Source organism: Sapajus apella, unplaced genomic scaffold (genome assembly GCF_009761245.1).
Source record: "Sapajus apella isolate SASKATOON/1434 unplaced genomic scaffold, GSC_monkey_1.0 scaffold2, whole genome shotgun sequence".
Taxonomy (NCBI): domain Eukaryota; kingdom Metazoa; phylum Chordata; class Mammalia; order Primates; family Cebidae; genus Sapajus; species Sapajus apella.
The window spans coordinates 63,176,742-63,198,445 of record NW_022436942.1 but is presented as its reverse complement, the minus strand read 5'-3'; the positions used below and the strand labels follow the sequence as shown (position 1 = coordinate 63,198,445).

The 21,704-nt window shown below is 42.0% G+C and overlaps 1 protein-coding gene across 3 annotated transcripts in view; it reads left to right on the top strand.

Annotated features, from left to right (window-relative positions):
- The first annotated feature begins 11,565 nt into the window (after positions 1-11,565).
- SLC41A2 (solute carrier family 41 member 2) overlaps positions 11,566-21,704 on the top strand; it is a 175,136-nt gene continuing 164,997 nt past the window's right edge. Inside the window, exon 1 of one of the 3 annotated variants that reach the window (XM_032299938.1) lies at positions 11,566-11,627. The gene's annotated coding sequence lies outside the window, so the exon portion shown is untranslated. Of the gene's footprint in view, positions 11,628-11,913; positions 12,215-21,704 lie in introns of those variants that run through there. The other 2 variants (XM_032299910.1, XM_032299901.1) reach the window with 2 other exon arrangements.

Sequence of the window (21,704 nt, the reverse complement as noted above, 5' to 3'; positions counted from 1 at the left end):
TTTTAGTTATTTTTATTCCCTTGTAGTTCTTCTCCAGGATCTTGTTCTAGCAAAACAAAGTATCTAGGCCTAAGTCACTAGCATTTCCTCAGAAGTATTCAGGAGACATAGAAATAATTAGGCCGATATCTATGCATTTTGATGATTTGTTTTATGACAAGTATACAATCTGATAGAAGCTATCAGACGAGAGACTACACAGAAGAATTAAGGGGAGAGGACTGCAAGGAAATTTTCTTTTTACATCAGTAAATTATGTACAGTTTGTACTGTTCCTTTTTTTTCAGCCTACACTACCTCTTTTTATCTATCCCATGTTAAGAACATTTTGCAGGCTTACACATTCTGATTACAAATGGCTACAGGGCCCCTAGTTGCTCTCTGGGACAGAGAGGTCTCAATTATTTCAAAAGGAATACTTACATACAGTCACAATAGCTGTCTTTCCTTTCGAAGATGACCAAACACACCACCTACACACTGGCTATCAGTTCCTGCTTTATTTAACCAAGAATACAGGGAATATGAGAAAAAGAGGTGGCTACAGAGAACAGGAACAAAAACAGCATATCTTTGTAGGGCTTTTACCTCTCTGCATTGATGGGTGGGGTCCTGCCAAAGTAGCTTGCTATGTCCCGGTCCCACCATTATTTGTTTATTTTATTATTATTACTATTTTTTAGAGATGGGGTCTCATTCTGCTGCCCAGGCTGGTGCACTGGCACAATGATAGCACACAGGAACCTCAAATTCCTGGGCTCAAGCAATTTTCCCACCTGAGCCTTCTGAGTCGCTGGCACTACAGGTTCCCTATCTTGTACCTTTTTATTTTGATATAATTTCAAATTACAAACAAGTTGCAACAGTAGTATAACTCCTGTGTGCCTTTTACACAGATTTAAAAATGGGTACATCATGCTCCACTTGTTTTTTGCTTTATCACATCTCGTTCTTTCCATGTCTTTCTTCCTACTCCCAAACTTAGAAAAAAAAATTCAAGGGCAAGTTGTAGACTTCATGCCTGTTTATGCCTGAATACTTCCGTGTATAAATTCTAAGTACAACAATATTCTCTTATATACCTAGAGTACAATGACCAAAAGCAGAAGATTTAACATAAATGTAGTACTACTATGGAATCTAGTGTCCGTCTTCAAATTTCAATTATCTCAATAACATCATAGCTTCATTTCTTTCCTAGTACAGGATCCAACATAAGATCATGCATTGCACTCGGTCTTCTCTTGTCAATCTGTGACAGTTCCTTCGTCATTTTCATCTTTTATGACTTTGACATTTTTGAAGAGGATAGGCTAGAGAATTTTTAGAATGTTCCTCAGTTTATGTCTGCCTGCTGTTTCCTCATGATTAGATTCAGTTTACACATTTTTGCCAAGAATACCACAGAAATGATACTGGGTCTTTCTCATTGAATCATATCAGGAGGCCCAGATGTTGTAGATTTGTCTCATTACTGGTGATGTTAACTTTAATCACATGGGTAAGGGTGATTACTACTAATCACCCTTGAAAGTAGTAAGGAATTACTACTTTCCTCTTTGTAATTAACAAGTATTTGTGGGGATATATGTCAACATCATGTCCCTTACCAAACTTTCACTCCGAAATTTTTCTACCTACTGATGATTTTCTAATGTTTTTATTTGTTCTCTATGTATTAGTTGGTATTCTGTGAGGCAGAACTTTCTATTCTGCCATTTACTTATTTATTTATTTATATCAGTTTTGACACACATATTTTTATTTAATGAGCTTTAGTCCATTATTATTACATTTTATATAATAGTAATTTTATTATACTTGATATTAAAATTATCCAAGTAGAGCTCATTCAGCATGCAAATAACTCCTTTATATATGTGTCCATCTTTCTCCTTCCTTCCTTCTTTCCTTTTCTTCTTTTCTTTTCTTTTCCTTTCCTTTCCTTCTTTTCTTTTCTTTCTTCTTTTTCAAGAACAGAGTCTTGCTCTGTTGCCCAGGCTGGAGTGCAGTGGCACAATCTTGGCTCACTGCAACTTCTGCCTCCCCGGTTCAAGCGATTCTCCGGACTCAGCCTCCTGAGTAAGTGGGATTACAGGCACACCAACACCTTGACCAGCTAATTTTTGTATTTTTAGTAGTGCTGGGGCTTCACCACGTTGGCCAGACTGGTCGTGAATTATTGACCTCAAGTGATCCGCCCTTCTCAGTCTCCCAAAGTGCTGGGATTACAGGCATGAGCCACTGCACCTGGCCAATGACCATCATTCTTTAAACACTTCCTTAATTTCTTCTGGTGCAATCCATTATTTCAGGCCCCTTTTGTACTTTTCTATTATACTCCAGCCCTAAAAGGAGACTTTTCCCCAGGGAACACTGGTTCCTTTTCAAGTGGAAAAAGGCATTTAGAAATTTATATCTGAAAGCAACATGTGCACTTGTGGCCAATCTGTCCTAGCTGTTAGGTCCTCTCACTGCAGAGGGAAAGGAGACAGACACTCACTCATATCCTCATAGATCTATATTTATTTCTATATCTATTTATGCATATTTTAAAACTTAATGAGAAACCTGCAGTGGTATGCCAGTTTGCATCAGCTCATAGGGCTTATTACTAAAGATTAATAATTTTGTGAGCTGGTTTTGAAATCAGCTATGGGACTATTTACAACATAGCAATTAGCAAATGCTACAAATCAAAGTGTTTTTGTTTTGATTTGTTTTGTTTTTACCCAGAGAGCCAGTTTAGCAGCCCACATCTGGAAACCTTACCTTCATTCAGCATACTCAGAAACTAGTTTCAGACCTGCTCACACATAGCACTGTGAAAAGCAAATCTAGGAATCAATGTTTGTTTACCATCCTCTTTTTTTACAGGTATAATTTACATACAGTGAATTGCACAAATCTTACATGTACAATTAGATGAGTTTTGATAAATCCATGTGCACATTAACCCACATGCCTATAAAGATACAGAATATTTCCAATAACCCAAAAATTCCCTCAGGTGCCTTTCTAGTCAATCTCTTCCCACCTGAAGGCAATCATCTTTCTTTTTCTTCTCTTTCTCATTCCCCTCGCCCCTCTACTCCCTTCTCCTGGTCTCTTTTTCTCTTCTTTCCCTTTTCTTCTTTTTCTTCTTCTTCTTTTTAAAACCATAGCTGAGTTTTGCCTACTCTAAAAACTTTATATAAATGAAATCACACAGTGCCGTTGGCATAATGCTCCCTAAAACCCCCAAATAATTACATGTCCTGATTCCTCGAACCTGTTAGGTTACAGGGGAAGAGGGAATTAAGTTTGCAGATGAAATTAAGGTTGCTAATGACTTTAGAATAAAGATTCCTCGATTATCTGGGTGGGTCCAATATAATCACAAGGACCCTTAAAAGTGGAAGAGAGAGGCAGAAAAAGAGAGGCAGAGAAAGATGTGAGGATGGCAGCAGGCTCAGAAATGCTGTTAGGCTGGTGCAAAATAATTGTGGCTTTTGCTTTTGAAAGCAATGGCACAAACCACAATTACTTTTGCACCAACCCAATATATTGCTGTCTTTGAAGATGGAGAAAGGGGGCCACAAGCCAAATAATGTGGTGGCCTCTAGAAGCTGGAATAAAGTTCTCCCCTAGAGCCTCCACAAGGAATGCAGCCCTGCTGACACCTTGATTCTAGTGCAATGAGGCACGAATTAGAACTTCTACCCTACCAAGCTGTAAGATAGCAAATTTGTGTTACTTTAAGCCACTAAGTTTGTGGAAATTTGGTACAGAAGCCTAGTATGTATTTTTTTTTTTTTTCTATCAGAGCTTTCTCTCTTTCAGTATAATGTTAGTGTAAGTCACAATTTTGTTAGGCATATCCATAATTTGTTTCATTTTATTACTGAGTAATATTGCATTGGATGAATATACCCAAGTTAGTTTTTTCATTCTCCTGTTGACGAACTTTTAAATTATTTCCCGTTTTGTACTACTATGATAAAGCTGCTATCGGCAGTTTTATACAAGTCTTTTTGTGGATAGATGAGCCTCCACTTAAGGGAATGGTAACAGATACTGAGTTTCCACAGTCCTTAAACCAAACAGTATCAGGAAGGGCACATTCTCCTCCCCAGAAGATCAGTCAGTGCCGGCACAAACCTGACAAAACCAGGTTAAGGAAGCCAAGATACTGTAATATATAATTAAGATTTTAAAATAAACTAATAATTCTGCTAGAACCAGAATAGAAAATCAATGTCAGTAGCAGCACCACTAATAGTCAAGGGAGGTAAATTTAAATGTAACCATTCATTTAAATGGATGGCAGGGGAAAGTTATTGAGTATTCACTTAGGGCTAACAACATCATGTTAGCCTGAGATATAAAGAACCTGTTGATAACCTGGTAGAGAGATGGACAGATAAGCAAACCTTTATGATTTTGTATTTTTAAGAGTTGATCATGTTATTCAATGCCTGTTATGGAAACAAAGAGGACTGAGACCCTTAAATCCACCTGGTATGGGTGGATCCGGGAAGATTTCTGGGAGAACAGAAGGTCTAAAGTCTGGAGGCAGGAACTTGTGGGCATGGCCGAGGAGCAACAGGGACCCAGTGAGCACTCAAGGACAGCAGACTTCTGCCTTCTCAGAGATACCTTCTAAGGACGGCAGAAATAAAAATCCCTTGAAGCACTGTTGACAGCTGTTGTGAAACTTCATTTTTTCTCTTCTTAGTTTAAAAGAATTCAAACAGGACACACATGGCATAGATTAATTTATTGCAAAAGAAAAAGAATATTTTGAAAGTTACATGCAGAATAAACAGTATGCCCTGAGAGAGAAAGAATTCAGGGTAGGCTGCTTGTAGGCGTGGGGCAGTGTTGATTAATGCTGGAGAAACTCCCTTTATGAGAGTCTTACATGATTATTCGTAAGGAGGTGGGAAGAGGTGCTACTAGTAATCGAGTTCTGGGTGCACATTCACAGTAGCTGTTCATGCTGGTTTATATATTACATATTCATTAGCATCTTAAATCTCCACCCAAGGGTGTGTTTTTTACTATTATACTGAGGCAAAAGGTCAGTTTGAGGACAGGTAAAATCAAAATGTGCATGTTCTTTAGAAGGCAAAGTCCCTACTGAAGATAGCTTTGCTTGAATGAACTCAATTACAGTGCCAATACTGAGGCTTACATGTTGGCTGTACGGTCACCATGGTTGCTGTGTTCTGAGAACATGGCCGTTTCCTTGACTACCTATCCTGCCTCAGCATTGCCATGTACTTGTGGAGAAAAACTCTTGGTAGGGACCAATCAATAAGGTACTCTGAGAGAATACAAACATCACACTGAAATCCTTTCAATTACTCAAAATTGCTCCTCTTTTTTTTCTGTACAAGCAGTTCCCTCTTCCTGGAATATGCTTTCCTTCTTTTCGTATCCCTAGTCCTAAAATTTCTCTTATCATGTGTCTTAGTTTGTTTTATGCTGCTGTAACAGAATATCACAGACTCGGTAATTTATAACGAACAGAAATTTATTTGGCTCACAGTTCTGGAGGCTGGAAAGTCTGAGATTGAGGGGCTGTATCTGGCAAGGGCCTTCTTGCGGCTTCATCAAATGGCAGAAGGCATCACAAAAGGATGTGTCTATGTGTGTGTGTAAAAGAGAAAGAGAGAGCAAGTATGCATGTGTGTAAGAGAAGGCTGAACTCACTTTTATAACAAACCCAGTCTCGTGATAATGAACCCACTCCCAAGATAACAACATTAATCTTTTCAGCAGGGCGTAACTCTCATCACCTAATCACCTCTTAATCACACACTTCTCAACACTGTTGCATCAGGAATTATCTGCCAACACCTGAGCTTCGGGGGACACAGTTAAACCGCAGTAGCATGACTATTGACTCTTTAGCTTTTAGTCTAATATTGCATCCTCTTAGAAGTCCTCCCTGAGGTTTTTCTGCCCCCACCCCCAAACTTGGAAAGATGCTTCTGCTTTGTATAACTATAGCCCCTCAGACTTTCCCTACCATAACTGTAGATATTGTATTGCTTATCTAATTGTCTAGCTTCCCTGATAGGCAATGCAGCTGTAAACTCAGGAGTATTATTATTCTCATTTTACAGACGTGGAATCTGAGGCATATTGTAGGGTAAAGTCTCAACTCCTCATCTATAAAACAGGCATGAAAATAGTACTTGTCTTAGAGAGCTGTCATGAGTACTGAAGCAGTTCATAGAGACAAGGCAGTTAGAACAGTAAACCCCCCCTCGGTGATCTCATACCTGCCTCAAGTCTTTATTCTCAGTCATCGTTTCCATTGCAGTAAATGGGAATTCCATTCTTCTAGCTGCTTGAGCCAAAAACCTTGGAGACATCTTTAACTCCTCTCTTCCTCTTAAACTCTGCATTTAATCCATTAGGAAATCCCGTATTTCAGCTCTACTCTCAAACAAATGTATCAGAGTTCAGGGCCTCTCACCACTGCCTCTGTGCCCCCCCTGAGCTGGGCTACCATCCTTCTCATCTAGATTAGTACAAAAGCCTCCTCAGGGGTCTTCCTGCTTCTGCCCTGGCCTCTGCACTTGAGTCTCCACATTGATCCCACTAAAACCTAAGTCAGAGTGGGCCACTTCCACTGAGATTCTTTTGGTGGCTCTCACCTAGTTCAGAGTCAAAGCCAATGGCCTACAAGCCCTGCCCCCTAGCCACTTCTCTGATGCATCAGCAAATTTAGTTTTTTCTTTTTTTTCTTTTAGATGGAGTCTTGCTCTCTTGCCCAGGCTGGAGTGCAGTGGTGCGATCATGGCTCACTGCAACCTCTGCCTCCTGGGTTCAAGCAGTTCTCATGCTTAGCCTCTCGAGTAGCTGGAATGACAGGCATGCACCACCAGGCTTGGCTAATTTTTGTATCTTTAGTACAGACGGGGTCTCGCCACGATGGCGAGGCTGGTCTCGAATTCCTGACCTCCAGTATCTGCCTGCCTTGGCCTCTCAATGTGTTGGGATTACTGGCGTGAGCTGCAGCACCTAGCCTGCAAATTTAATTTTGCTTCATCTCAACCACATGATTGCGTCACTACAGACAAAGGAGACTCCTTGCTGTCTCCTGAACACAACACACACACTCCTGTCTTAGGACCCATGTGCTTGCTGTACCTTCCCCAGATATCATTGCTGCTCCCTCACTCCTTTTTGTTCAAGCCATCAGTGTTTCCCTGGATTACTTTATGTAAAACAGTCCCTGGTCCTCTCCACACCTTCCTCACCCCTGCCCCCAAACTCCCTAACTCTTCAACTCCATTTCTTTTCATAGCAGTTATCACCATATAGCTAGATCTATATTTGCTTATTTGTTGATTGGTTATTGTCTTTCCCTATTTGAACACGAACTCTGTAAGGCAAGTATTCCTTCACATTGTTCACTACCGTATTCCCAAAGCACAGGACACAGCATGGCATTTAGTTAAGTACTCAAAAAAATACACATAAATGAATGAATGATGATTTATATTTGGCACAAAAGAAACCAACAATAGCTACTTGTTGAATGAATGAACAAATGAATATTGCAGAAATTCCCAGGAAGGGCACTGATAATGGGGGTAGGGGACAGAAGCTAGCACATGTGTCTGGAACATTGGCTGCATGGGCTGCGTGTCCCCTTAATGATGGTTTTTCTCTAGTCCTTTTTCTTTATGGGCATTTTATATGGTTTGTGGGACCACTTTTAAGTAGGCCACATTGTGGTTCTTGAACTTCAGTGATTACCAGAAATACCGACAGAGATTCTTTTTTTTTTTTTTTTTTTTTTTTTTGAGATGGAGTTTTGCTTTGTCACCAGGCTAGAGTGCAGTGGTGCGATCCAGCTTACTGCAACTTCCACCTCCCAGGTTCAAGCGGTTCTCCTCAGCCTCCTGAGTAGCTGGGACTGCAGGTGTGCGCCACCAGGCCCAGCTAATTTTTTGTATTTTTAGTAGAGACAGGGTTTCACCATGTTGGCCAGATTGGTCTCGATCTCTTGACTTCATGATCTGCCCACCTCAGCCTCCCAAAGTGCTGGGATTATAGGCATGAGCCACTGCACCCAGCCAAGATTCTTATTTAATGGGACTGAGGTAGGACTTGGGAATTTCAGTGACTTTGAGCAAGCATTTAACCCTCAGTTTCCTCATATGTAAAATGGAATTATAATATCTTATAGAGTGTTAGGATTAAACAAAATAATCTCTGTGAAGTGTCTCACACATAGTAAATATTAGATTCCCTCTGCTTCTGCTCAGGTTTTTTTTTTTTTTTTTTTTTTTTTTTTTTAAGCTGGAGTCTTGCTCTGTTGCCCAGGCTGGGGTGCAGTGGCATGATCAAGGCTCACTGCAACCTCTGCCTCCCGGGTTGAAGTGATTCTCATACCTCAGCTTCCCAAGTAGCTGGGACTAGAGGCTCACGCCACCATGCCTGGCTAATTTTTGTATTTTTAGTAGAGATAGGGTTTCACCATGTTGGCCAAGCTGGTCTTGAACTCCTGACCTCGAGTGAGTCACCTACCTTGGCTTCCCAAAGTGCTAGATTACAGGTGTGAGCCACCATGCCCGGCCTGCTCAGGTTTTCTCTGAAGTTTAGAGGTTAATGCTTATAAACAGTTTATATTATGTGCTCTCCTAAAATTTAGTTTTGATTCATCTTAATCCAGATCTTTACTTTGAGTTGGAGATTTATTTTTCAAATATATAGTCAGCATCTTCACTTGAATGTCTCATAGAGGCATCAAACTCAACATAGCTAAAGCCACTCCAAATTGTCCCCTACTGACCTCCTCTCCCACATTTCCCAAGTCAGGAAATGGCATAAACTCAAATTAGAAACTTGGGAGTCATTTTTTGACAATTTTTCTCCTTTACCTTCCATGCATTCGATCAAATCCTTACAGTTCTAACCCTGACCTATATCTTCAATTCACCATTGTCTCCTAATCTCCATTGCCTGCAAACTGGTTGTCACACATCCTCCGTTGCACCCTTCTCATTCATTCTCTGCAGTCAGAATAATCTTTTTTTTTTTTAAGAGACAGGGTCTCACACTTTGCTGCCCACACTGGAATGCAGAGGCGTGATCATAGCTCACTGTAGCCTTGAAATTCTGGGCTCAATCAGCTGTGCGCCACTGTGCCTGGCTAATTTTATTATATTTTTGTAGAGATTGGGCTAGGGGTGAGGTCTTACAATGTTGCCCAGGCTGGTCTCGAACTCCTGGCCTCAAGAGATCCTCCCACCTCAGCCTTCCAACGTGCCAGGATTACAGGTGTGAGCCACTGCGTCCAGGATCATCTTTTACAAATGCAACTTTTCATGTCCAGATGGGCCCTTTTCAATTCTTCATTGGCTTCTTTTGTCTTTCGGATTAAGTCCAAAGTCTCCAACCTGACCCTCAAGGGCCTGCCCACTTCTCCTTCCCAGGTAGCTCTCTCAGTCTAAGCACAATGGCCTTTTCCCAAAGCCTTCACAGGCAGTGCCCCTCCCTGCCAAAGGGCTTTCAAAACTGCAGTTTCCACAGCTAAATGCTCCGCTCACCCCACTCCCTTCTCTCTGTTGCCTGCCCTAACTCCTTATTCTTCTAGGCTGAGATTAAATGTCACTTCCTCAAGGAGATCTTTCTTACCCCCAACACAGACGGGCTCCTTTGTTACACACTCTCATAACTCTCAGGCTTTTTTCCAGCAATCGCAGCAGCATTACTACACAGCCTCAATTCTGAGCCACTTGCTTCACATTAGAAGTTGCCAGCTGTCAGACGGTAGATGAAGTAGAAACGTGATGATTGTTGTCTGCACCCATTAGGATTTAGCTTTTCACGAGGGGGCATTTCCTCACCTGATTCCAATGTGAGTTACGTTCAGGGCTGAAATTTGATTTAAATTTGGATTCCCACTTGAAGCTTAACGTATCTCCAAAGTACACAGAACTTTGCCATACTGAATGAAGAATATAAGTAGAAGGTTGCCTGCCACATGCCATGTAATGCTCTGAAGGGCAGTAGAAACCACCAGCTCTCTCAGAAAAAAATGAAGGTAGATTTTTTTTTTTTTTAAACCAAGAGAGGCTGGCTTCTATATATGCTTTGTGTAGAAATCTTGAAAGATTACATGCTCAGGGAGGAACACCTATTGGCTGGAATTTCTGCCAAGCTTTCAAGAGCAGCTACTTACTTTCTAGTGATCTGTAATTCAAAAAACAACCAGAACAAAAACCAGTTGGAAATGCAGTCAAAACATTGCTTTTCCATATTCCTTGCAATTATACTTTATTAGGTCGTGAAGAACACCAGGATGAGCTATTATACAATGCATTACTGCAGGTGGCCAGGAGTGATACTGAAGCACTGTTCACCCTGAAGGTGAAGGTTAAAGCTCAAAGTCTGATTGCAAAGCATAAGGAAAAACAAAACAAAACAAAACTGGATAAATGTATGCTGGTGTCCTTCAGCACCAGAAAAGCTGCTACTAAATCACTGGTGTGGCTTGGACTTGATGGAAGCTTTGATTTGAGAAAAAGAGTTATCATTAGCTGTGTAATTTTCAGTTGTTGTTTTAGAGACAAGGTCTCGTTCTGTGGCCCAGACTGGAGTACAGTGATGCGATCATAGTTCCCTGCAGCCTTGAACTCCTGGGCTCAGGCGATTTTCCCACCTCAGTCTCCTAGCTACTCCAGGTCTCGCTCTCGCTCTCGCTGTGTTTGCCCAGGTTGGTCTCAAATTCCTGGCCTCAAGCGATCCTCTTGCCTGGTTCTCCTGAAGTGTTGAGGTTATAGGAATGAGCCACTAAGTCTGGCATTAGGTGTGTAATTTTTAAAATAACAGTCTTCACCGGACCAACGCCTTTCTTTTTTCAACTGGAGTATCCCTGGGGTGTGTCTCATTCCCTGAATCATACACAGCAGATGCTCAATAGTTTTTTTTTGTTTTGTTTTTTTGAGACGGAGTCTCACTTTGTCACCCAGGCTGGAGTGCAGTGGCAAGATCTCTGCTCACCACAACCTCCGCCTCCCGGGTTCAAGCGATTCTCCTGCCTCAGCCTCCTGAGTGGCAGGAATTACAGGTGGGTGCCACCACCCCCAGCTAATTTTTTTTTGTATTTTTAGTTGGTTTCACCATGTTGGTCAGGCTGGTCTTGAACTCCTGACCTTGTGATCTGCCCGCCTCGACCTCCCAAAGTGCTGTGATTACAGACAGGCATGAGCTACCGCTCCCGGCCAATAGTTGTTTTTTCTTAAAATAAATGAGCTCTCTCATTTACATGCAGACTTTGGATCAGTTTAATCTAGGTTTAAGAGCAAGTGTGGGCAAACTTGAAAAGCCTGGCATCCCAGCCAACTCCTCGGCGCCCCGTGCGCTTGGCGTCTACACCTGCTTAGCACTGGGTGCTATCCGGGTGCCCTAAACCTCACGCCCTTGGTGGTGGTCCTTGCCCTTATCCCTCGGACCTCGGCTCCTGCACCGCCCACACTATGAGCCGCTGGGTCGAAAGGCACGTACTTGATTGTTAACCCCAGTCTGCAAGAAACGCGACCTCAGACAAAAAGAGGCCGCTGGTCTGAGAAGAGAAATCATGAGTCACGGATTCCGGGGTTCGGACCTTGGAGCAGGAGGTGAAGTGGGCGTGCGTGGGCTGCTGGGGAGGAGGGCTGTCGAAGGAGGCCGCAGCCCTTCTCTCCTGGGCAGGCGCCCCCGAAAACTGTCCCCTCGTCGTAGTCCAGCGACCCCGTTCCCCGCAGCCATCTGCTAGGGCGCGGCCCGGGGTCCGGGCGGGGCGGTGCTGTAGCGCCGGGTCGTCGCCCCGCGGGCCACATCATCAGGCCCGGGTTTCCCCGGCGGCGGCGCGGCTGCGCGTGCGCCGGACTGCCGCGCGGGGGCGGGGCGGGGCAGCCGGGAGCCAGGGGGCCGCGGGTGCCTGCTGCCTGGCTGTCAGCTCGGGGCCGCCGCCGCGCGAGGAGGCGCGCGAGGAGGCGCACGAGCAGGAAGGAGCCGCGGGCTGGGAGCCGCTGTCTTCCCCGTCACCGCCGATGCTGTGGAACTAGGTGAATGCCCCTTCAGTCCCCCGCCCCGGTGTCTCCGTCCGGTCTGGGGAGACGGGGACCCCTCTCCTCATACCGGCCGCTGCAGCGCTTCGGGACAGGTGATCGTGGAGGGGAAGTCTCGGCTTCCGCGCGAAACGCCGCGTTCGGGCGCATCCCAGGTGCAGGAGGGAGGTGGGGCCGAGAGGCCTGGCTTGGGACTCGGCGGCGCGGGGAGCGGTGAGGGCGCAGGGAGGGGTGGGTGCGCGGGGAGCGGTGGGGGCGTTCGTCCCCGAGCCGTCGTAACCCCGGCGGGTGCCTCTCCGGGCTGCCGGACAGCGCCCGAGCCCAGGCCCCTGCGCCTGCCCCATCTCGGGCAGAGGGGAAGCTGCTCCGCAGGACCAGTGGTCTCGGGCGCCCAAGGTAGGGACAGGCGGCGGATGGTGGCTGAGTGATGGGTGAAGGTGAGCGGGGATGGAGATGCTGCGAGGCTCGCTCCGCCACACCCCAGATGCCTGTTCAGGGCTCGACAAGTGCCCGGTCACCCTGTTCTTTCATTCTTCTTTATATAGAGTATATCTCAATTTTAGAAGCCCAAATGCTCATTTATAGAGAGACATGACACATATCTATGTGTATGTGTTATTGACATACATTGATATGTATATTACGTGTATATGTCATCTTTTTTGTAGTGGACAATTTTTAAATTGAGATATACATCACATGCCATAAAACTCATTTTTCTAAAGTGTGGATTTTAATATAGCCACAAAGTTTTGCAAATATGGTCACTATCCAGATCATCATCCCCGAAAGAAACCATGTCTTTCTTAGTAATCACTCCTCATTTCCCCTTGACCCCACCACCCTAGCCACCACTAATCTACTTTCTGTTTCTATGGATTTGCCTGTTGTGGAAATCTCATTTAAATGGAAGCGTACAATATATGGCTTTTTGTGCCTGGCGTCTTTCGCATACCATAATGTTTTCAAGATTCATTCATGTTGTAGTATGTATCAGTACTTTTTATAGCATGTTAATATTGTTGTACAAATGTATCACAATACCACATTTGTTTAGTTGATGAACATTTGGGTTGTTTCCAGTTTTTGGCCATTGTGTATAATGCTGCTATGCACATTGTGTACAAGTTTTTGTGGACATGTGTTTTAAATACTCTTGGATATACCTAAAAGGGCAATTGCTTTGTGTTTAACTTTTTGAGGAGCTGCCAAGCAAAGCAGCTGTACCATTTTACGTCACCAAGCGGTGTGTGAGGGTTCCAATTTCTTCACATCTTCCCCAACGCTTGTTACTTTTTACTGGTGATTTTTTATTGTAGCCATCCTAGTGAGTGGAATGGAATTTCTTTGTGGTTTGGATTTAAATTTCTCTAATGACTGGGGATGCTGAGCATCTTTTCATGTGCTTATTGGCCATTGATACATTTTCTTTGGAGAAAATGTCTGTTCCTATCCTTTACCCATATTTCAATTGGGTTGCTTGGCTTGCTTTATTTATTTATTTTGGAGATTGACTCTCTGTCTGCCGTTCAGGCTGGATTGCAGTGGTGCAATCTTGGTTCACTTCAACCTCCACCTCCCAAGTTCAAGCGATTCTTCTCCCTCAGCCTCCTGAATAGCTGGAACCACAGGTGTGTGGGCTACCACAGTAGCCCACCATGCTGGGCTAATTTTTGTATTTTTAGTAGAGTTGTGGCTTCACTATGTTGGCCAGGCTGGTCTCGAACTCCTGACTTCAAGTAATTCTCCCACCTTGGCTTCTCAAAGTGCCGGGATTACAGGCGTGAGCCACCACGACCAGCCTGGGTTGCTTGGCTTTTTATTGAGTTTTATTGTTCATTTATGGAAAAAAAAAATTCGATTAACAGGTTTGGATACTGGCACTGACTTGAAAAAATCCAACCAATCTGATACCGAAAAACTTAATGCTTATTCTTGGGTAAATGTTGAATAAGTGCCACTTCAGTCTTTAAGAATACCCTACCTGTTAATTCTTGGACATCTTAATGCCCCTTTACATTTACTGCCCTGGTATTTTGAGCAAAGCTATAGAAGGCATGTTTCTGACTGGAGTCAAGAGAGACCACCCTTAGTTGATATTTTCGTATATTCTATGCTCAATTTGAAAATCCCAGTTATCACTTTAATTACAAATAATTTATATTGGTGGCCAGCTAAACAAACTAATAATAAATGGCAAGCATAAATTACTCAAAATTTTATATGTTTAACTTCTCAGTAAAGTGGAGAATCTTGTTAAGTTTGTACAGTGTAGTTTTTATTACAATTATGTTCATGTGTGGGTGTAAATAAATATTTTTGATGGCACTGAAATTAAGAGCCACTTACAGCTAAATGAATGCTGCTGTGCTTATTTCATGGTTAATTTCCGAGTGCACACAAATTCAGCATCAGATCTTTTATAGCAAAAACACCAAAAAGCCCTTTTATCTCCTTCCAGGAATTCAAGCCCGTTTTTCCACTGATCTAATATGATTGTTGTTAAAGAAAAAAGTTATTCAATGATACATGTTAAAGCATGGTAAAGAAGACTACTCAGGACCACTGTGGTACGTAAGGGACCGTGGAATGGGATTTTGCAGTGTGGGAGGAAGACTAGGCTCAATTCTGAAAACGGCATGGCCAAATGGGAATTTATAGCCAAGGAGCAGGGTCATGGTCAGTGGACAGAAAAGTACTGAGAGGAAATATCGGCTGTGGTGGTGGTTCATGCCTGTAATCCCAGCACTTTGGGAGGCTGAGGTGGGTGAATCATAAGGTCGGGAAATCAAGACCATCCTGGCCAACATGGTGAAACCCCATTGCTATTAAAAATACAAAAAATTAGCTGGGCATGGTGGTGTGTGCCTGTAATCTCAGCTACCCAGGAGGCTGAGGCAGGAGAATCACTGGAACCAGGGAGTCGAAGGTTGCAGTGAGCTGAGAATGCATCACTGCACTCCAGCCTGATGACAGAGAGAGACTCTGTCTTTAAAAAAAAAAAAAAGAGAGAGAGGAAACATCGGTGGCAGTGGGTAGTCAGACCAAACCAACCTAACAGGATTCTTGCTGAAAACAGGGCAGAGTGATCAAACACCACCTGGGGGACAGTGGAAGGTGAGCAATTTCATCAGATTGTGATGGTAATCAGGTAGTGAAGGTAATCAATAATCGAGGGCCAGCCGAGTGTGGTAGCTCACGCCTGTAATCTGAGCACTTTGGGAGGCCAAGGCAGGCAGATCACCTGAAGTCGGGAGTTGGAGACCAGCCTGGCTGACATGGCGAAACTCTGCCTCTACTAAAAATAGAAAAATTAGCCGGGCGTGGTGGTGGGTGCCTGTAATCCCAGCTACTAGAGAGGCTGAGGCAGAAAAATTGCTTGAACCTGAGGCAGAAGAATTGCTTGAACCAAGGCAGTGGCATAGGTTGCAGTGAGCCGAGATCAAGCCACTACACTCCGGTTTGGGGCAACAGAGCAAAACTTCCTCTCAATTAAAAAAAAAAAAAAAAAAAAAAAAGCGAGGGCCAAGAGTCAGGGGCTCTTGCTGACTTAGCAAGATTCTTTGATAAAACTACATTTTACAAGAAAGTGCAGAATAGCCCAGGAGAAGGTTCAGAAGCCTGACTGAAGTTTCATCGAGAAACTAATCTTGTCATTGTTTAAAAGTATACCACCCAATTTACAAAATGTTATAGAAAATGACAGTAAAGGTTTCCAAATGGAAATAATAGATAAGCAACTGATAAAAAGCACGTGAAGCACAGCTTGACTCTGGTCTTCAACCTATGCATTACAAAACCGTGGATATATGAGTTAACCCTTTTATGTCTCTGTCTTTATTTAGAAGAATGAGGCTGGTAATTTCAGGTTTATAACCCAAGTATGTGTTTTTCCTTTTTTTTTTTTTTTTGAGACGGAGTTTCGCTCTTGTTACCCAGGCTGGAGTGCAATGGCACGATCTCGGCTCACCGCAACCTCCGCCTCCTGGGTTCAGGCAATTCTCCTGCCTCAGCCTCCTGAGTAGCTGGGACTACAGACACGCGCCACCATGCCCAGCTGATTTTTTGTAGTTTTAGTAGAGACGGGGTTTCACCATGTTGACCAGGATGGTCTCGATCTCTTGACCTTGTGATCCACCCGCCTCGGCCTCCCAAAGTGCTGGGATTACAGGCTTGAGCCACCGCGCCCGGCTACTTTGTTTTGACTAATGAAACTATTATCAAACACATTGAAAACATAAACTAACCTAATATTGTTACTAACCCAATGGATGTACAAATATCTTGCCACTACACATGTTTTCCCAAATTGTACTTTTCTGCCCCTGGAGTTTTTACTGGCATTTATTGGGAAGGACTGAAAGTAGAGGGCAGTGACAATTGGGAACAGCTATGGAGATATGATCCGTCGGAAGTGATGGTCACAGCTGACCTGTCTCCTTTATGGTAGATGAGGGTAGGGACCCCTTATCTTCTCTCTGAAAGTACTGTAGTTAGATTTATTTAGCTTAAAAATAACAAATATAGAAATATTTAGATGGAAATGACTAGAACTGTCAGTTATTCTGTTTTAATGTGAATGGATTTAATCAGATTGCTTTCTTCTTGGTTAGCTACACTAAGGAAGTGGGAGTTTTGACTTGAGGAGGGATAGGAGATGCAAGTATTATGGGATCGTGGAACATTTTGGAAGTTTGGGCAAAATTTGCCGCATTTCTAAAAGTGAGGATGTTGAAAATGGAAAACTTTAGATAGCATGATGGATCTGAAAGATGAGGAAAGAAAAGCAAGAATGAAACAATTTGGAAGGAAAGGTTGTAGGATATAAAGACAGATTCGACTTATTTCGACATTTTTGCGCAAGAAACATATCTAAATAGGAAAAGCAGAAGACCTTTTCCTTCATTTGATCCCTTTTCCCTTTTGTTCCACCTTGCTCCTCTGTGCTAACTGTCCTCCTAGGACCCAGACATCAGACTGAGATTACTGTTGTTCATGTTGAAGCTTTCAAGTGTGCTAGTTACATACCCCTTCTTTCCAGATTCTAGTCAGATTGAGATCAGCCTGAAGCCAGATGAGGATTTCAATACTATTAAAATAATAGTGTAATTTTCATTTCTGATAAAGCTGGACTGGGGAACTGAGCTGAGACCCATGCTTACTGTTCTTTCTTAACTAACCTACCCAGATGAAACTGTTGCACCAGGAAATGGAAGGGAAAGTCCTGTCCTAAGGAGCTTATCTTGTAGTAGTTAGAATGGAAAGGAAAACTTTCTCTCCTTGAGGGCATAGCAAGTCCAAGAGAGCCAGTGAGAGCTCAGGGGTGGAGCCTGTCTGAAACGTTGACCTTTATACCTATCCTAGCAATTAGGTAAGTCACGTTCCTGTTTCCCTGGGAGGAACTAGTGATGGGGGTGGAGAGAAAGAAAAGTGTTCCTTTAGTTTGTTTTCTCTTACTTAGAGGAGTGAAAGTTCTGTTGTCATTGCAGAGAAAAAAGTAAACAGCCATTGTCTCATAGTCAAGTGTGTTGTGGGTAATAAATAGTGTTTTGTAGGTTAGCCTAGGAACTAATTCACCGTATATGAAAATGAACTGACTATATATTTTCCTTGGAAATTACTAAATCTCTTAGAAACTTTTGAATGATCTTTTTTTGTGTGTAATTAAATATATAGATTATTCAAGTCTATTTCTTTGTTTTACCAGTACTGGTTAAATATTTATGGAATGTCTTGATACGTAACAGATACTGGGCTAGGCTTTGGGATTCAGTAGAGAACAAGAATGGGTCCTTGCTCTAGGAGTTTATAACCTAGAAAAATAGTTAGTACAAGTACCATTACAATAAAGCATAATAAGCTAATAAAGTTAAGTGTAGAGTGCTTTGGAACCACTGAAGAGGGGGACCTTATCTATGAGGGCCAGAGACATGATGTTTAAGAGCTGAGATCTTAAGTTGAATAGGGAGTAACTAGGTAAAAGGGAAGCGTGAGGTTGAGCAAAAGTGTTTTGGGCAAAAGGAACATGTGGAAAGGCCAATAGGCGTGAGAATGTGGTACACTAAAGTCACATTTGTTTTTTAACTGTGGGCACCTACTAGTAGATTGTGAAAGCAAGTTAGTGAGTTGTAATTCCCATGTTTTTTTTTTTTTTTTTTTTTTCAAAGAAATACAATAAAAACTAAGGGTGTGTCACTCTTAGATACTTACTGGATTATAGAGGTAAGTAGGGGTATTTATGCAGGATTTAGTTAACCTTATTAAAGAATTTGGATTTATCTTAGAGGAAATGACAAGCCATTGAAAAATTCTAATCAGGGCCTGATTAGAGATCCTTACAAAAAGATCTCTGTGGGTACCTGGTCTTTCTTAACTCAAATGTAAGCTTCAAATTCATTGGCCCAGCATTACAGGTATTCCAAAACCTGGTTCCAACCTATTTCTTGTAAAGAACCTTCCCACTGTTTTTGTTATTAGAATCTCCCAGTTCATAAAGATGCATTTGCCTGTGTACCTTTGCACTAAGACCAAAAGATCTGCGACAACAAGTTTCACTTCTGTCCTTTCATATTGAATCTTTGGCAACTAATATAGTGCCTGGCTCACAATATAGAGACTAAGCAAATCTTTGTTGATAGAGTCTAAATGCCTTGAATATTAGGAACATTATGCAGTAGCAGACATGATGTTGCTGTTTCTAGTAAATCTGTTTTGGAACAAAGAAAAAGTTTTCATTCAAAATTTTTTTCTCAGTTGAAATCATGTTTAGTGCTAGAACTGCATACATTTATTATAAAGATAATTCAACAAAAGGTATTCTTATGTTAAAAGAGTAGGAGAGATAATAGAAAGAACAATAAACATTCTGGTTTTGATGTTTCTCCTCCCAGGGAGTGCAGGACAGTGACACAGATTGCTCAAAGGAGCAGCCAATCCAGAAATCATTTCTGTTTTGTTTGAACTTAGAGACATTCTCTGAGCACTCACCCAAAGGCAGTTTTAGAAAAATGGCTGAGGACAAAAGGAATAAATTATGAGGTTGGTGGAAAAGTAATTACAGCTTTTGCAATTAAAAGTAATGACAGAAACTGCAATTACTTTTGCACCAACCTAAATGAGTTAAAATATATCAATCACATGAGCTTAATGAAGAGTCAACAGAAAATAGATTTTGTTCTAGCAAATGAAAGTAGAACATCCATATACCCAAAAGAATTTACAAATAAGAATTTAATGATGTCAGTTTGTTGCCAGAGAATGATTCTACTGTCACAGTATTATGACTTCACAGAATTAAATTGTGAAACCCAACCATGAAGGAAAAATTATTTCAGTGTTTGGTTCTAATAAGTGGCAAAAGAAGTTAAGAATAATTCATAAAAGGTAAGGAGATTTCAGCTCCGATTCAAATTTATCTTAGTAAATTTTTGACTTGTGAAAATTTTGCTCATTCATTTTTCAGTTAGGGTTTATGTATCTTAACTGGAATGCCAAAATCAAATTTTGCTAATATGGGATGGCTTTTAAAAAGCACTCAGATAATTTTATCTTTTTATATTCCAGAGAGTCTTATTTTAAGCAGTGCATTATAGAACTAAATGGAAACTGTTAGCTTGTACAAATTTTTCCTAAGGAAATAACTCTAAATATGTGAAAGGATTATGCACAGAGATACTCGTTTTCATTGCAATGTAATTTAGCCAAGATAATGTCCTGCTATAGGGAAATTATTTACACAAATTTGTCAATCCATTTGAAAAAGTTTAACCATTAAAAATACTTTTTCTTTCTGTTAATTTTTAAATAAACAAGTAAAAATTACTCAAACAAAAGTTCATTTAATATAAAAATATGTAGAATCAAAAAAAGTGGAAATGGTATTTCAATCTTGCTTTTTACTATTGCCTACCCCTCCCTCAGCCACCTCTATCTAGGCACACCCAGTTCTTTAGAGGTAAATGCTTTGAGCACTTTGATGTTTGCCTTCCAGATCTTTTTCTAACCCAGGGGTTTTTAAACTGTGAGGAAGAGTTTCAGGGTCTTCTCAAGTTGGGTAATATGGGGATCTAGCAGGTGAAAACCAGGGTGCTTCAACAGGTACTGCTTTGCTTTTGCAAAATGGTTTTATATACTGGGATTTCACAAAGGGTTTAATTTAAATCAAGGGTTCTTCTGCATTAAAAATAAAAGGTTTAGCCAGCCGCAGTGCCTGTAGTCCCAACTACCTCCGGAGGCTGAGGTGGGAGGATGGCTTGAGTTCAGGAGGTCGTGACCAGCCTGGGGAAAGTAGTGAGACTGTGTTAGTCCGTTCTCATAGTGCTATAAAGAAATACCCCAAACTGGCTAATATATAAAGGAAAGAGGTTTAATTGGCTCACAGTTCCACATGGCTGGGGAAGCCTCAGGAAACTTACAGTCATGGTGGAAGGTGAAGGGGAAGCAAGGACCTTCGTCACATGGCAACAGGAGACAGAGAAGTGTGAGGAGCGAAGTGGGGAGAGCCCCTTATAAAACCATAAGGTCTCATGAACCCGGGAGGTGGAGGTTCCATTCCATTGAGCCCAGATCACGACATTGCATTCTAGCCTGGGCAACAAGAGCAAAACTCTGTCTCAAAAGAAAAAGGTTCAGTGCACCATTATTTTATTCATTCCTCCTTTCAACTTGTAGTTGGTGAACACTTACATTTTGTCTAATACTGTGTGGGTTATATGCAGAATTTTGTAGCAAGAGCTTATAGACTAGTAAAGGATGATCATCGTGTAAATAAGTGACGTAATATGTTATAAAGTAAGAGCATTCCAGGAGCAGGTACTAAAGTTATCAGTGGTCTGTTATTTCTTCGACACTGTTTTATATTGGTACTTATAAACAAGGCAATCTATCATATGATTACATTTCTGAGTCTTCTGAAAATATTTGTTCATTTGTTAATTGAGTCACAGAAGACAGTGTAGAAATGGTTCACCTATGAATCAGAGGTCAGACCTGGATTCAAGGAGCTGTTTGCGCCGGGCGCGGTGGCTCAAGCCTGTAATCCCAGCACTATGGGAGGCCAAGGCGGGTGGATCACAAGGTCAAGAGATCGAGACCATCCTGGTCAACATGGTGAAACCCCGTTTCTACTAAAAATACAAAAAATTAGCTGGGCATGGTGGCACGTGCCTGTAATCCCAGCTACCCAGGAGGCTGAGGCAGGAGAATTGCCTGAACCCAGGAGATGGAGGTTGCGGTGAGCTGAGATCGCGCCATTGCACTCCAGCCTGGGTAACAAGAGCGAAACTCTGTCTCAAAAAAAAAAAAAAAAAAAAAAAGAAAAAGGAGCTGTTTGCATTCTTGAGCTATAAACTGTGTTCAAAAATAACTTGAATCCAGTTTACTGGGTTCCAGTGCTGGGGATGAAAGGAGCTGAGAGGGAACACTGGAAGGACCTTGGTTCTATCATTCTCGTGCCCATGGCCGTGTACGCTGGTGCTAGAGGATTATAACATAGAGAAATGTCTGCAGTGGCTTCCTTATCATTAACTGGTTAGTCAGAAAGTGACCAACTCAAGTATTGTGTCTTTATCATACTAACGTCCTAACTTTGGGCATATTACTTGACCTCTCTGAGATGCAATTTTCTAATCTGTGAAAGATGAACTA